The sequence below is a fragment of the Callospermophilus lateralis genome, chromosome 1 (assembly GCF_048772815.1).
Source record: "Callospermophilus lateralis isolate mCalLat2 chromosome 1, mCalLat2.hap1, whole genome shotgun sequence".
Lineage (NCBI taxonomy): Eukaryota > Metazoa > Chordata > Mammalia > Rodentia > Sciuridae > Callospermophilus > Callospermophilus lateralis.
In genome coordinates, this window is record NC_135305.1 from 192,445,872 (window position 1) to 192,460,373 (window position 14,502).

Consider the following 14,502-nt stretch of genomic DNA (forward strand, 5'->3'; position numbering starts at 1 on the left):
ATGAACTCCCATTTTTACCCCGTATACAAATTGCAGAATCACATCAGTTACACTTCCATTGATTTATATATTGCCATACTAGGGTCTGCTGTATTCTGCTGCCTTTCCTATCCTTTACTATCCCCCTCCCCTCCCCTCCCCTCCCCTCTTCTCTCTCTACCCCCTCTACTGCAGTTCATATCTCCCCCTTGTATTATTTTTCCCTTTCCCCTCGCTACCTCTTGTATGTAATTTTGTATAACCCTGAGGGTCTCCTTCCATTTCCATGCAATTTCCCTTCTCCCTCCCTTTCCCTCCCACCTCTCGTCCCTGTTTAATGTTAATCTTCTTCTCATGCTCTTCGTCCCTACTCTGTTCTTAGTTACTCTCCTTATATCAAAGAAGCCATTTGGCATTTGTTTTTTAGGGATTGGCTGGCTTCACTTAGCATAATCTGCTCTAATGCCATCCATTTCCCTCCAAATTCTATGATTTTGTCATTTCTTAATGCAGAGTAATACTCCATTGTGTATAAATGCCACATTTTTTTCATCCATTCGTCTATTGAAGGGCATCTAGGTTGGTTCCACAGTCTTGCTATTGTGAATTGTGCTGCTATGAACATCGATGTAGCAGTGTCCCTGTAGCATGCTCTATTTAGGTCTTTAGGGAATAGACCGAGAAGGGGAATAGCTGGGTCAAATGGTGGTTCCATTCCCAGCTTTCCAAGAAATCTCCATACTGCTTTCCAGATTGGCTGCACCAATTTGCAGTCCCACCAACAATGAACAAGTGTACCCTTTTCCCCACATCCTTGCCAGCACTTGTTGTTGTTTGACTTCCTAATGGCTGCCAATCTTACTGGAGTGAGATGGTATCTTAGGGTGGTTTTGATTTGCATTTCTCTGACTGCTAGGGATGGTGAGCATCTTTTCATGTACTTATTGATTGATTGTATGTCCTTCTCTGAGAAGTGTCTGTTCATGTCTTTGGCCCATTTGTTGATTGGGTTATTTGTTATCTTGTTGTCTAATTTTTTGAGTTCTTTGTATACTCTGGATATTAGGGCTCTATCTGAAGTGTGAGGAGTAAAGATTTGTTCCCAGGATGTAGGCTCCCTATTTACCTCTCTTATTGTTTCTTTTGCTGAGAAAAAACTTTTTAGTTTGAGTAAGTCCCATTTGTTGATTCTAGTTATTAACTGTTGTGCTATGGGTGTCCTATTGAGGAATTTGGAGCCCGACCCCACATTATGTAGATCGTAGCCGACTTTTTCTTCTATCAGACACCGTGTCTCTGATTTGATATCAAGCTCCTTGATCCATTTTGAGTTAACTTTTGTGCATGGCGAGAGAAAGGGATTCAGTTTCATTTTGTTGCATATGGATTTCCAGTTTTCCCAGCACCATTTGCTGAAGATGCTATCCTTCCTCCATTGCATGCTTTTAGCCCCTTTATCAAATATAAGATAGTTGTAGTTTTGTGGATTGGTTTCTGTGTCCTCTATTCTGTACCATTGGTCCACCCACCTGTTTTGGTACCAGTACCATGCTGTTTTTGTTACTATTGCTCTGTAGTATAGTTTGAAGTCTGGTATCGCTATACCGCCTGATTCACCCTTCCTGCTTAGCATTGTTTTTGCTATTCTGGGTCTTTTATTTTTCCATATGAATTTCATGATTGCTTTCTCTATTTCTATAAGAAATGCCATTGGGATTTTGATTGGCATTGCATTAAACCTATAGAGAACTTTTGGTAATATCGTCATTTTGATGATGTTAGTTCTGCCTATCCATGAACAGGGTATATTTTTCCATCTTCTAAGATCTTCTTCTATTTCTCTCTTTAGGGTTCTGTAGTTTTCATTGTATAAGTCTTTCACCTCTTTTGTTGGGTTGATTCCTAAGTATTTTATTTTTTGGGGGGATATTGTGAATGGAGTGGTTGTCCTCATTTCCATTTCAGAGGATTTGTCGCTGATATACAGGAATGCCTTTGATTTATACATGTTGATTTTATATCCTGCCACTTTGCTGAATTCATTTATTAGCTCTAATAGTTTCTTTGTAGACCCTTTTGGGTCTGCTAGGTATAGAATCATGTCATCTGCAAATAGTGATAATTTAAGTTCTTCTTTTCCTATTTTTATGCCTTTAATTTCTTTCGTCTGTCTAATTGCTCTGGCCAGTGTTTCGAGAACTATGTTGAACAGAAGTTGTGAGAGAGGGCATCCCTGTCTTCTTCCAGATTTTAGAGGGAATGCCTTCAATTTTTCTTCATTCAGAATGCTAGCCTGAGGCTTAGCATAGATTGCTTTTACAATGTTGAGGTAAGTTCCTGTTATCCCTAGTTTTTCTAGCGTTTTGAACATAAAGGGATGCTGTACTTTGTCGAATGCTTTTTCTGCATCTATCGAGATGATCATATGGTTCTTATTTTTAAGTCTATTGATGTGGTGAATAACATTAATTGATTTCCGTATATTGAACCAGCCTTGCATCCCAGGGATGAATCCTACTTGATCATGGTGCACAATTTTTTTGATATGTTTTTGAATCCGATTTGCCAGAATTTTATTGAGGATTTTTGCATCTAGGTTCATTAGAGATATTGGTCTGTAGTTTTCTTTCTTTGAAGTGTCTTTGTCTGGTTTAGGAATCAGGGTGATGTTGGCCTCGTAGAATGAATTTGGAAGTTCTCCCTCTTTTTCTATTTCCTGAAATAGCTTGAAAAGTATTGGTATTAGTTCCTCTTTAAAGGTTTTGTAAAACTCTGCTGTATACCCATCCGGTCCTGGGCTTTTCTTAGTTGGTAGTCTTTTGATGGTTTCTTCTATTTCCTCAATTGATATTGGTCTGTTTAGGTTGTCTATATCCTCCTGCCTTAATCTGGGCAGGTCATATGACTTAAGAAATTTATCGATGCCTTCACTATCTTCTATTTTATTGGAGTATAAGGATTCAAAATAGTTTCTGATTATCTTCTGTATTTCTGAAGTGTCTGTTGTGATATTGCCTTTTTCATCCCGTATGCTAGTAATTTGATTTCTCTCTCTTCTTCTCTTTGTTAGCATGGCTAAGGGTCTGTTGATTTTATTTATTTTTTCTAAGAACCAACTTTTAGTTTTGTCAATCTTTTCAATTGTTTCTTTTGTTTCGATTTCATTAATTTCAGCTCTGATTTTAATAATTTCTTGCCTTCTACTTCTTTTGCTGTTATTTTGCTCTTCTTTTTCTAGGATTTTGAGATGGAGTATGAGATCATTTATTTGTTGGTTTTTTCTTTTTTTAAGGAATGATCTCCAAGCAATGAATTTTCCTCTTAGAACTGCTTTTAATGTGTCCCATAGATTCCGATATGTTGTGTCTGTGCTTTCATTTATCTCTAAGAATTTTTTAATTTCCTCCTTGATGTCTTCTATAACCCATTGATCATTTAGTAACCAATTGTTCATTCTCCAAGTGATGCATGTTTTTTCCTTCCTTCTTTTATCGTTGATTTTCAGTTTCATTCCATTATGATCAGGTAAGATGCATGGTATTATCTCCACTCCTTTATATTGTCTAAGAGTTGCCCTGTGACATAATATATGATCTATTTTTGAGAAGGATCCATGTGCTGCTGAGAAAAAAGTGTAACTGCTTTATGTTGGGTGGTATATTCTATATATATCAATTAAGTCTAGGTTATTAATTGTGTTATTGAGTTCTATAGTTTCCTTATTCAACTTTTGTTTGGAAGATCTGTCTAGTGGTGAGAGAGGTGTGTTGAAGTCTCCCATGATTATTGTATGTTGGTCTATTAGACTCTTAAACTTGAGAAGAGTTTGTTTGATGAACATAGCTGCACCATTGTTTGGGGCATATATATTTATGATAGTTATGTCTTGTTGGTGTATGGTTCCCTTGAGCAGTATGTAGTGTCCCTCTTTATCCCTTTTGATTAACTTTGGCTTGAAATCTATTTTATTTGATATGAGTATGGACACTCCTGCTTGTTTCCGAAGTCCATATGAGTGATATAATTTTTCCCAACCTTTCACCTTCAGTCTATGTATGTCTTTTCCTATCAAATGCGTCTCCTGTAGGCAGCATATTGTTGGGTCTTGTTTTGTGATCCATTCTACTAGCCTGTGTCTCTTGATTGGTGAGTTTAAGCCATTAACATTTAGGGTTATTATTGAGATATGGGTTGTTCTTCCAACCATATTTGTTTATTTATGTTACTAAACATGGTTTGTTTTCCTTTTTGATTATTTTTCCCCCCTTTACTGTCCTACCTCCCACTGTTGGTTTTCATTGTTATTTTCCATTCCCTCTTCTTGTAATGTTTTGCCGAGGATGTTTTGAAGACATGGTTTTCTAGCTGCAAATTCTTTTAACTTTTGTTTATCGTGGAAGGTTTTAATTTCATCTTCCATCCTGAAGCTTAATTTCGCTGGATACATGATTCTTGGTTGGAACCCATTTTCTTTCAGTTTTTGAAATATGTTATTCCAGGATCTTCTAGCTTTCAGAGTCTGTGTTGAAAGATCAGCTGTTATCCTGATTGGTTTACCACTAAATGTAATCTGCTTCCTTTCTCTTGTAGCTTTTAAAATTCTCTCCTTATTCTGTATGTTGGGCATCTTCATTATAATGTGTCTAGGTGTGGATCTCTTATGATTTTGCACATTCGGCGTCCTGTATGCTTCTAAGATTTGGGATTCTGTCTCACTCTTCAAGTCTGGGAAATTTTCTCGTATTATTTCATTGAATAGGTGGCTCATTCCTTTGGTTTGAACCTCTATACCTTTCTGTATCCCAATGACTCTTAAGTTTGGTCTCTTTATATTATCCCATATTTCTTGGATGTTCTGCTCATGGTTTCTTAACAGTTTTGCTGAGCTGTCTATGTTCTTTTCAAGTTGAAATACTTTGTCTTCATTGTCTGATGTTCTATCTTCTAAGTGTTCTACTCTGCTGGTAGTATTCTCAATTGAGTTTTTAAGTTGGTTTATTGCTTCCTGCATTTCTAGGATTTCTGTTTGTTTGTTTTTTATTACCTCTATCTCCCTGTATAGTTGATCTTTTGCTTCTTGGATTTGTTTATGTAATACATTGTCGAAGTGGTCGAAGTGATCTTTCATTGTCTGATTTTGCTGTCTAATGTCTTCCTTGAGACTCCAGATCATCTGCAGCATGTATATCCTGAATTCTTTATCTGACATTCCATCTGCTGCAGATATTACCTCTTCTAAAGTTGAGTTGACCTGCATTGCTTGTGGTCCTTTCTTTCCTTGTCTTTTCATATTGCTCGTGTTTCTTTCTGCTTGGTGAAACTGTTGTGTTTTTGAAATTTTCTCCCTATATATTTATATTGCTCTTGTATAGTTGAAAAGTCTCCCTTGCAGGGGCGGGCGGTAGCTCTGCTCCTCCTCCAATTGGGGTGATCTGTCTACCACGCTGGCGGGCCGCTGGGACTGTTCTGCCGGTCGGTCGCAGGTCTGCCTACCTTGGAGGCGCGGGCAGCGGCTCTGCTCTGCCCTTCCTCCAATTGGTGTGACGTGTCTACCACGTCCGTGAACCCCTGGGCCTGTTCTGCCAGTTAGTCGCGGATCTGACTACCTTGCAGGCGCGGGCGGCGGCTCTGTTCTGCCCCTACTCCAATTGGGGTGTCATGACTACCATGCCTGCGGGTCGCTGGGCCTGTTCCAGGCGCGGGAGGCGGCTCTGCTCTGCCCCTTCTCCAATTGGGGTGACGTGATACCACGCCGGCGGGTCGCTGGGCCTGTTCCGGGCGTGGGCGGCAGCTCTGCTCTGCCCCTACTTCAGTTAGGGTGACGTGTCTGCCACGTCCGCAAACCCCTGGGCCTGTTCTGCCGGTCAGTCGCAGATCTGACTACCTTGCAGGCGCGGGCGGCGGCTCTGCTCTGCCCCTTCTCCAATTGGGGTGTCGTGACTACTACGCCGGCAGGTCGCTGGGCCTGTTTTGGGCGCGGGCTGCGGCTCTGCTCTGCCCCTCCCCCAAGTGGTGTGACGTGTCTACCACGCCGGTAGGCTGCTGGGCCTGTTCCGCCAGTCTGTCACAGGCCTGCCTATCATGCGGGCTCGGGTGGAGGATCTGCTCTGCCCCTACTCCAATTGGGGTGTCGTGACTACTACGCCGGCAGGTCGCTGGACCTGTTCTGGGCGCGGGTGGCGGCTCTGCTCTGTCCCTGCTCCAATTGGGTTGACGTGACTACGACGCTATCGGGCCGCTGGGCCTGCTCCGACCGCGGGCGAAGGCTCTGCTCTGCCCCTACTCTAATTGGGGTGACGCGTGGCGTGTCTACCACACCAGCAGGCCGCTGGGCCTGATCCGCCGGTAGGTCGCAGGTCTGCCTACCTTGCGGGCTCAGGAGGTGGCTCTGCTCTGCCCCTCCTCCAATTGGTGTGACGTGTCTACCACACCAGTAGACCGCTGGGCCTGTTCCGCCGGTCGGTCGCAAGTCTGTCTACCTTGCAGGCTCGGGCGGCGGCTCTGCTCTGCCCCTACTCCAAATGGGGTGATGTGGCTGCCACGCCGGCGGGCTGCTGGGCCTGATGCGGGCTCGGGGAGCGGCTCTGCTCTGCTCTGCCCCTCCCCCAAGTGGTGTAACGTGTCTACCACGCCGGCAGGCCGCTGGGCCTGTTCCGCCAGTCTGTCACAGGCCTGCCTACCTTGCGGGCGCGGGTGGAGGATCTGCTTTGCCCCTACTCCAATTGGGGTGTCTTGACTACTACACCGGCAGGTCGCTGGACCTGTTCTGGGCGCGGGTGGCGGCTCTGCTCTGTCCCTGCTCCAATTGGGTTGACGTGACTACGACGCTGTCGGGCCGCTGGGCCTGCTCCGACCGCGGGCGAAGGCTCTGCTCTGCCCCTACTCCAATTGGGATGACGGGTGACGTGTCTACCACACCAGCAGGCCGCTGGGCCTGATCCGCCGGTCGGACGCGGGTCTGCCTACCTTGCGGACTCGGGAGGCAGCTCTGCTCTGCCCCTCCTCCAATTTGTGTGACGTGTCTACCACACCAGTAGACCGCTGGGCCTGTTCCGCCGGTCGGTCGCAAGTCTGTCTACCTTGCAGGCTCGGGCGGCGGCTCTGCTCTGCCCCTACTCCAAATGGAGTGATGTGACTGCACATTCGTTTTCTTTATGAAGGGAAGAGCAAGCCCATAGATTTTTCTTAGTCCATTTTCTTTTTGTTGTTCAGATTAGATCATTCCTTTTGTTTAAGAATGATCCATGTTTAAGTTCACTGAGTCTTTCCGCTGTCATGTTCATTGTGCTGTTAGACTATCTGTTGATCTTTATTTATTGTATTTTCTGTTATAAGATGTTCATTTGTTACTTCTTCATGTCTTCTACTTCATGTCTTCTATTCCTTTTGAATCTGGGGTGTGTGGGGTGTGTGTGTGTGGGGGGGTGTGGGGTGTGTGTGGGGGGGGGGGGTGTGGGTGTGGGTGTGTGAATGTGTGTGTATGTTATTGGGGATTGAACCTGTGGCCTTATACAGTAACATAGGCAAGTGCTCTAACAATGACTTACTTCCCTAGCCCATCCATTTTATTTTTTATTTTGAGGCAAGGTCTAAGTTGCCCAGGCAATACTCCTGCCTCAGCTTCCTGAGTAGGTGGGATTACAGGCATGTGACACCATGCCTGGCTTAATTTTGGATACTGTTTAAATGTGTTTAGCAAGCTGCTTTTTCTAGTATATTACAGGGATTTGGGGGCACCTCTTTATTACTGCCAGATGGGAGTGAATGTCCAGCTTCTTCATTGAATCGCAACTGATTTCCAGGGAGAGTAGTTACCTCTTTCTTACTAGGGAAAGGTAGGAGTTTAGGTTCCCCATTCACAACACTGGCTGTAAAGGGTAGAGGTGTCTTATTCCTGCTCCCAGGTTACCTTCAGTGACACCATGGGAGAGGTCTTGCTAGCCCTGGAAGGTGATATAATTCTTCCCTTCCTAATAGGACTCCTTTGCCACGCCTTAAGGGAGAAAATGCTTCATTACTGCTTGGTGGTTTGAAGTCCAGGCTTACCACTAGTCTTTGCTGTGGGGATAGGTTGGAGGGCAGGGTGGCATAGTTTGTCTGGAATAGAGAAGTAATTGTATAAAAGACTTCTGTCTTGCTATACTGCCCCTCTTCTTGTCTCTTGGCTAAAAACAGCAGGTTTCACTGGGGCTTTTTTTATTTGTTTGTACCTATTGGTATTTCTGGGCTGCTCTCTTCTTTAACACTAAGTCTAAGAAGATATGAGGCAAAAGAAAGCTCAAAGGAATGCACTATCACAGGTTTCAGTGTCCTAGCTGTTATATTTTTCTCATTCATCAGACTCTTCTTTTGTTTGCTTTATATATAATAGCCAGGATTTTTCTGTATATCTAGAGGAAAAAATATAGAGAAATGATTGTCTTGTCCAGAACCAGAAGTTACAGAATAAATTTGTTTTATACATTTTTTTATTCACAGCCCCAGGGCCCTTTATTCAATTATTTTCTTCAAGAATCAAAAATATAGAATTGTTACGGAAACTCCCTAGGTTTACCTCCCCTACTTTATTTTTAATTTTAAATTTTTATTTATTTAAATTAATAAACTTTTTTAGAACAGCTGCAGGTTCACAGAAAAATGGAATGAAAATTAAGAGAATTTTCACATATTACTTCTCCACCACACACAGCTCATTCACCATCAACATCCTGCACAATATCATACATTTATTATAAGTTATGAACTAATGTTCACTCATCATCAACCAAGTATGTATTAGGGTTCATTCTTTGTGTTGTACATTTCATGAGTTTTGACTATAATGACTATAATGACATGTATTCCCCATTATACTGAATGGTTTTACTAGTCGAAAAATTCTCTGTGCTCCACCTATTCATCCCTCCCTTCAAACTCTTGGTAACTATTGATCTTTTTACTGCCTCCATACTTAGACCTTTTGTAGATAGCCATATGTTGGAATCATACAACATGTAGCCTTTTCAGATTAACTTTCTTCTCTTAGTAAAATGCATTTCCATTTCTTCCATGTTCTTTAATGCCTCCATTGCTCATTTCTTTTTATTATTGAGTAAAATTCCGTGTTTGTATGTACTACAATTTATTTATCCATTCACCTACTACCTGTACATCTTGGTTGCTTCCAAGTTTTGACAATTATGAATAAAACTTCTATAAGCATCTATGTACAGGTTTCTATGTAAACATGAGTTTTAAATTCCTTTGGGTAAATACCAAAGAATGCAGTATGCTGAACTGTATGATATGTGTAATTTTTTAAGAGACTGCTAAACTGTCTTCCAGAGTGGCTATATCATTTTGTATTTTCACCAGCAATGAATAAAAATTCCTGTTGCACCACATTCTTACCAGCATTGTTGTTAGTGTTTGGGGTTTTGGCTATTCTAATATGCATGTGATAGTATCTCACTGTTGTTTTAATTTTCATTTCCCTAAAGATATATGCTATTGAACATCTTTTCATATGTTTATTTGCCATCTTTGTATCTTTTTTAGATTTAGAAAAATCTGTTCAGATTTTTTGCCTATACTTAAATCTTTTAAATATATAAAGTACTCTTAATATTTTAGAATATTATATTATATATTCTGAATACTAGTCTTTTATCAAATATGTCTTTTACAGATGTTTTCTCTCAGTCTGTGGCTTGTTTTCTTAGTCTCTTGACAGTGTTTTTTGCATAGCAAATGTTATAATTTTTTAAATTTTAATGAAATACAACTTATCTTTTTTTTTTCTTTCATGGAAGGTACTTTTAGTGTTATATCCTCACTTTTGTTTGGATATTTATTTCCCTCTGTTATTACTGATCTTGTTCTCTTCTAATCTGATTTTTCTACTAGGAGTTTCTCATCAGTATGAACTTTTGTCCTGCAAATGATCTTTGTTAGATCTAAGTGTTCATAGTGCCCAGACTGCTTTAACACCTTCAGAATTTGTTGCAGTTTTCCCTGCTGCATTTTTTGCTGAATGCTTGTTGCAACTTTGAAGTTCTCATTTCTCAAAGCCATTAGCCCTCTGATTGCCTTCCTTACCCACCCTTCTTTTCTCACACAGAAGCTAACATTTTGCAGGTCTTGTAATTGTCAGTAGTTTGCACCTATTAGTCCTATTTTTGTGTTCTTAAATAACTATTAAATTTTAACATTAGGTGTTGTGTGTCATGTATGGTATTGCTTTTATATTTTACATACCTACATTAGAAAATTTCAGGAGATTCTAACATGGTACCATTATTGCCACTATCTTTCCAGAACCTCATACTATTTCATATTACATTCTTAAGCAAAAATTCTCAAAGCTGGGATATTTTGGCTCATTATCTTATTTTCATTCATGGTCTTCTCCATGAAAATATAAGATGTTGAGTGTGAGATGGTATAATTGGCTTATTCCAGCATACACACAAATACAGCAGCCCTTGAAGTCAATACCTAGATTCATGTTCTAGCTCTCTCACTTACTAGTATGTGTTGAATTTTGTTCCCTTAAAATTCATATAATGAAGCCCTAACACCTAGTACCTCATAGTATGACTATATTTGGACATAGGGCCTTCAAAGAAGTAATTAAGTAAAAATGAGACCATTATGGTAGATCCTAAGCTAATGTGACTGAAACACAGAAACTTTAGAAATGCATGTACAGAGAAGAAAGGCCATGTAACGACACAGTAAGAAGGTGGTCATCTGTAAGCCAAGGAAAGAGAACCCAGAAACAAAATACATCAATACTTCAAGCCTCTAGGACTGTAAGATAGTAAATTTCTATTATTTTACCCACCCAGTCTGTGATATTTTGTCAAGACACCCTAGTGAACTAATATACTATATACTAATATACTTGGAAAATGTGTGAAATCTTTTGGAATTTTGTGCTCTTTGTTGATGAGGGCTTTTCTAGGTATCAAATGTAATACTGTTGTAAAAAATGTTACTATCAACTGACTTCCATGTAATAATTTAAATGGACATCAAGAAGAAATAGTTGGGTAATAACAAGTATTTTAAGAGCTATGAATATAAACACTCATTTTATGAAGTTACTTATGAAGGTATTTGTAGTCCCATATAATTTTTCACATCTAAAATTAACATTTTGAAAGCATAGTGTTTGTATTCTCAAAGGGTAGTACTGAACTTTTAACAGCTCTAACTCAAGAAATGATTTTGTTTTGGTCACTACATAATGAAAAAACTGTTAATAATTTCATTAGGAATTCTTTTACAGTTTTGTGCTACTGAGGCTTAGAATTTAAAATTACAAATGAAATATATTTTACTCCTGACCCTAAGTTATATCTAATATATAATTAGGACCATCAATATGCCTGAAAAATACAACTATATCTCACTTCTTCCTTACTCAGAAGTAGGATGCATTTGACTAAGTGGCCACTTACGTTCCGTTTTATGAACTAAATTGAACACAAATTTAAAATTCAAATTAAGAAAGTCAAATGTACTTATGTTGCTTATTCAGTAGCAAAAGATGATAGGATAAATTGCAGTAGTAAAATATAAAGATAGAATTAATCTATAAGAAACATCCAAACATAAGATATTAATTGAACAATGTTATAGATGCTGAAGTTTCAAGTGGAAAGATCAGCTGCTGGCTGCAGAGATACTTAGCATTGTAGCATTATCTGGGTCAATTCTCATTAACCCATGGCCTTACATTCAGATTTTAAGACTCAGAAACTCAAATATTGTCAACATCTCAAAGTTCTTCTTTCTCAGAAGTGTTGACCTGTTTTTATAAAGCTAAAGGGAAACTGATACAAAATCGAGAAATGCCTATTTATAAAAACAAATCATTCTCAAGATAATAGCACTTTCTTTGTCTATGGGAAAGCTCCATGAGGAATCAAATTATATTAATTACATCTGTGTCCACTTGCTGATGCAACACACACTCATGTATTTATAAAAATACATATGCATGCTGGGGTTGTGGCTCAGTTGTAGAATGCTGCTTGCCTAGCATGCATGAGCCCTGGGTTTGATCACTAGCACCACATTAAAAAAAACTAAACAAAAATACATGGGCAGCCTGTGTCTTTGGATTATGCCTATATATACTTGGGGTAGAGTTGTACATACTATGAAGACAAAACTATTTCTACAACGTTTAAGCAGGTTTGCTTTTAATAATTCAAGAAATAGCATTGTATTCAGCTAGAAAGAATCCAGAAGTTAAAAGGAGAAAATAACAGTTCACATCTCACTTAGTTCAGGAAGATATATTGCCAAGCGGAAACTAGATTTTATTTAGGATAACTATTTTGAATATATTTATAGAGCATTTTACAAAGCTTTTTCATAAATATGAAAATTCATTTATAGAAAATATATTTGCACCCTAATGTGCTGTCATTCAAAGAGCTTGGTATTAAAATATACCTTCAAGTTAACAAAGCAATCCAGTGATACTTTTTAGATAGTATATCAATGTATAAATTGAGATTTCTATTAAATCCTTTCACTATTATAAACATTAATTGATTGGGTTTTTTTTGCATTATTTTACATGCAAAATTAATATAATGTATATGTGTCTGCATGGGAAACTTCCTCTTTCCATAAGTTAGATACAGCACAGAGATTTCTTGGCAAATATAATATTCATATAGTGATGACTCCAACTCATCCATTTTACTCCAACAGTTTAGGAATAAGGCCCAAGTTAAGTTTGTTCTCCTCTTAAACATCCAAACCATAATTAGAAAATGATAGTGACACATTTCTAATATGGTATAAATAAAAGGCAAATTCAAGCATGCTTTTGTTGGGGGCAAGAATTATCTTATTACAAATCAGTTCCACTGTATAATAAATGTGTACAACATCAGTTTCTTCATGATATATTGGTACTTTCCTTGAGGTGGTTTATCCTGCTAAAATTTATCTTTGCACATGATTAATTGTAACACCTAGCATCTTTTATTTTTTGGAACCAGGGATTGAACCACTGAGCCACATCCCCAACAATTCCCTGTTTCTCCCACCCTCCCACTTTTTTTTTTTTTTTTTTTTTTATCTAAAGACAGTGTCTCACTGGGTTGCTTAGTGCCTCCCTAAGTTGCTGAGGCTGGCTTTGAACTCACTATCCTTCTTCTTCAGCCTACCAAGCTGCTAGGATTACAGGCATGTGCCACCATGCCCAGACAGCCTGCACCCCTCTTTTTAACCATGTTTATGCATTTTACTTTCCATCGCCCATAGATTCTAACATTAAACATATATTTTTCTTGTAATTCTGATACCTTTTCTTTGGGTTGTCGATTCTTACTGTTCCTTTCCACTTTTAAGGCAGTAGAATAATACTTAAGAATTTCTTTTCCATATGAAAAGAAAAATAGGGAAGTAGAAGTGCACAGTACAATCTTAGAGTTGACAGTGTTTGAACTGAAACTGAGGTCAGTGTGAGGGCAGAAATGGACATCAGCTTTCTTCAATCATAGCAAGTCAGCTGATGGATATAGCAGTAGGGGAGAAGTAATCATGTTTTCTTCATCTCTTCCCTCTGCTTAGCTTTTCCTTTAGTTTGGTACACTCTTTATTAGCTGAGATATACAGACTAGGAGTCAGAAAATTCCTCTCTGTGGCTTGAAGAAATGCTAAAGTGTCCCAGTATTTGGACACATGACAATAGTTTACATAATTCATCTTTAAATCAGCATGTGGTGTTGTCTGTAATTTAATGTGCCTTAATTAATGAATGGAAACTTTTATTAGCATCTAATTCATTTTTAAGAGTTTTCTCTTTTATTTTTATTTCATAGAGTGATGATTTGAAGTGAATAGTCTTGGGCCCAATTGATACTGGATATATCATAATTTTTATCATCAAAATAGCAACTTGTCTGCAAAATATTTCTCTCTTTTATGACTTAAGTGTTAGAAATCTTGAGAGGTTTATGCTAAATGGAATAAGTACTACCTATAATTTGAAATTACTTGGCAATAATCAATCCTTTTTAAAATTGCTGTGAGGTGTAAAGCTCCAAGTAATAAACATGAACCCCTTAAATTTTACAGAGTTTAAACAGTGAGGTGTAACAATTACAGTTTGGTTGCTTTAAAAATAGATGTTAATTGGGTTGAAAGACCTAAGATTCCTAAACTAGAATAGAAAATGGAAGAATTGAAAGGGACAAAAGTGGAAGTGAATAGCCAAGATAAACCTGAAACGTATCGAGAAGTTTCTAGAGATTTATGCCATGAAAGAATGTATTTTTTCTACATGTTTGTTTTTATAATAGTAAATTTTTTTTTCCCAGGACATTCAACAAGGTGGTTAGCTGCCAACAAAGCAGATAGAGTTAAAAGTGACAGTATAGAACTGTGGTGCTCTGTCTCTGCTTTTCCCACAGTAGTTTTACTGCATAGTATTGTTACAGCCTGAGCTGATAGTATTTTTTTGGCAGTCCTTGTTCAGGAAACTGTGTCCCCTTCTGTCAGCAGCCATGCCAGGGG

General features: G+C 38.9%; 1 protein-coding gene across 1 annotated transcript in view; it reads left to right on the forward strand.

The window, feature by feature from the left end:
- The window catches only part of Zcwpw2 (zinc finger CW-type and PWWP domain containing 2), a 140,234-nt gene that overhangs the window by 55,876 nt on the left and 69,856 nt on the right, over nucleotides 1-14,502 (forward strand). The window lies entirely within an intron of this gene.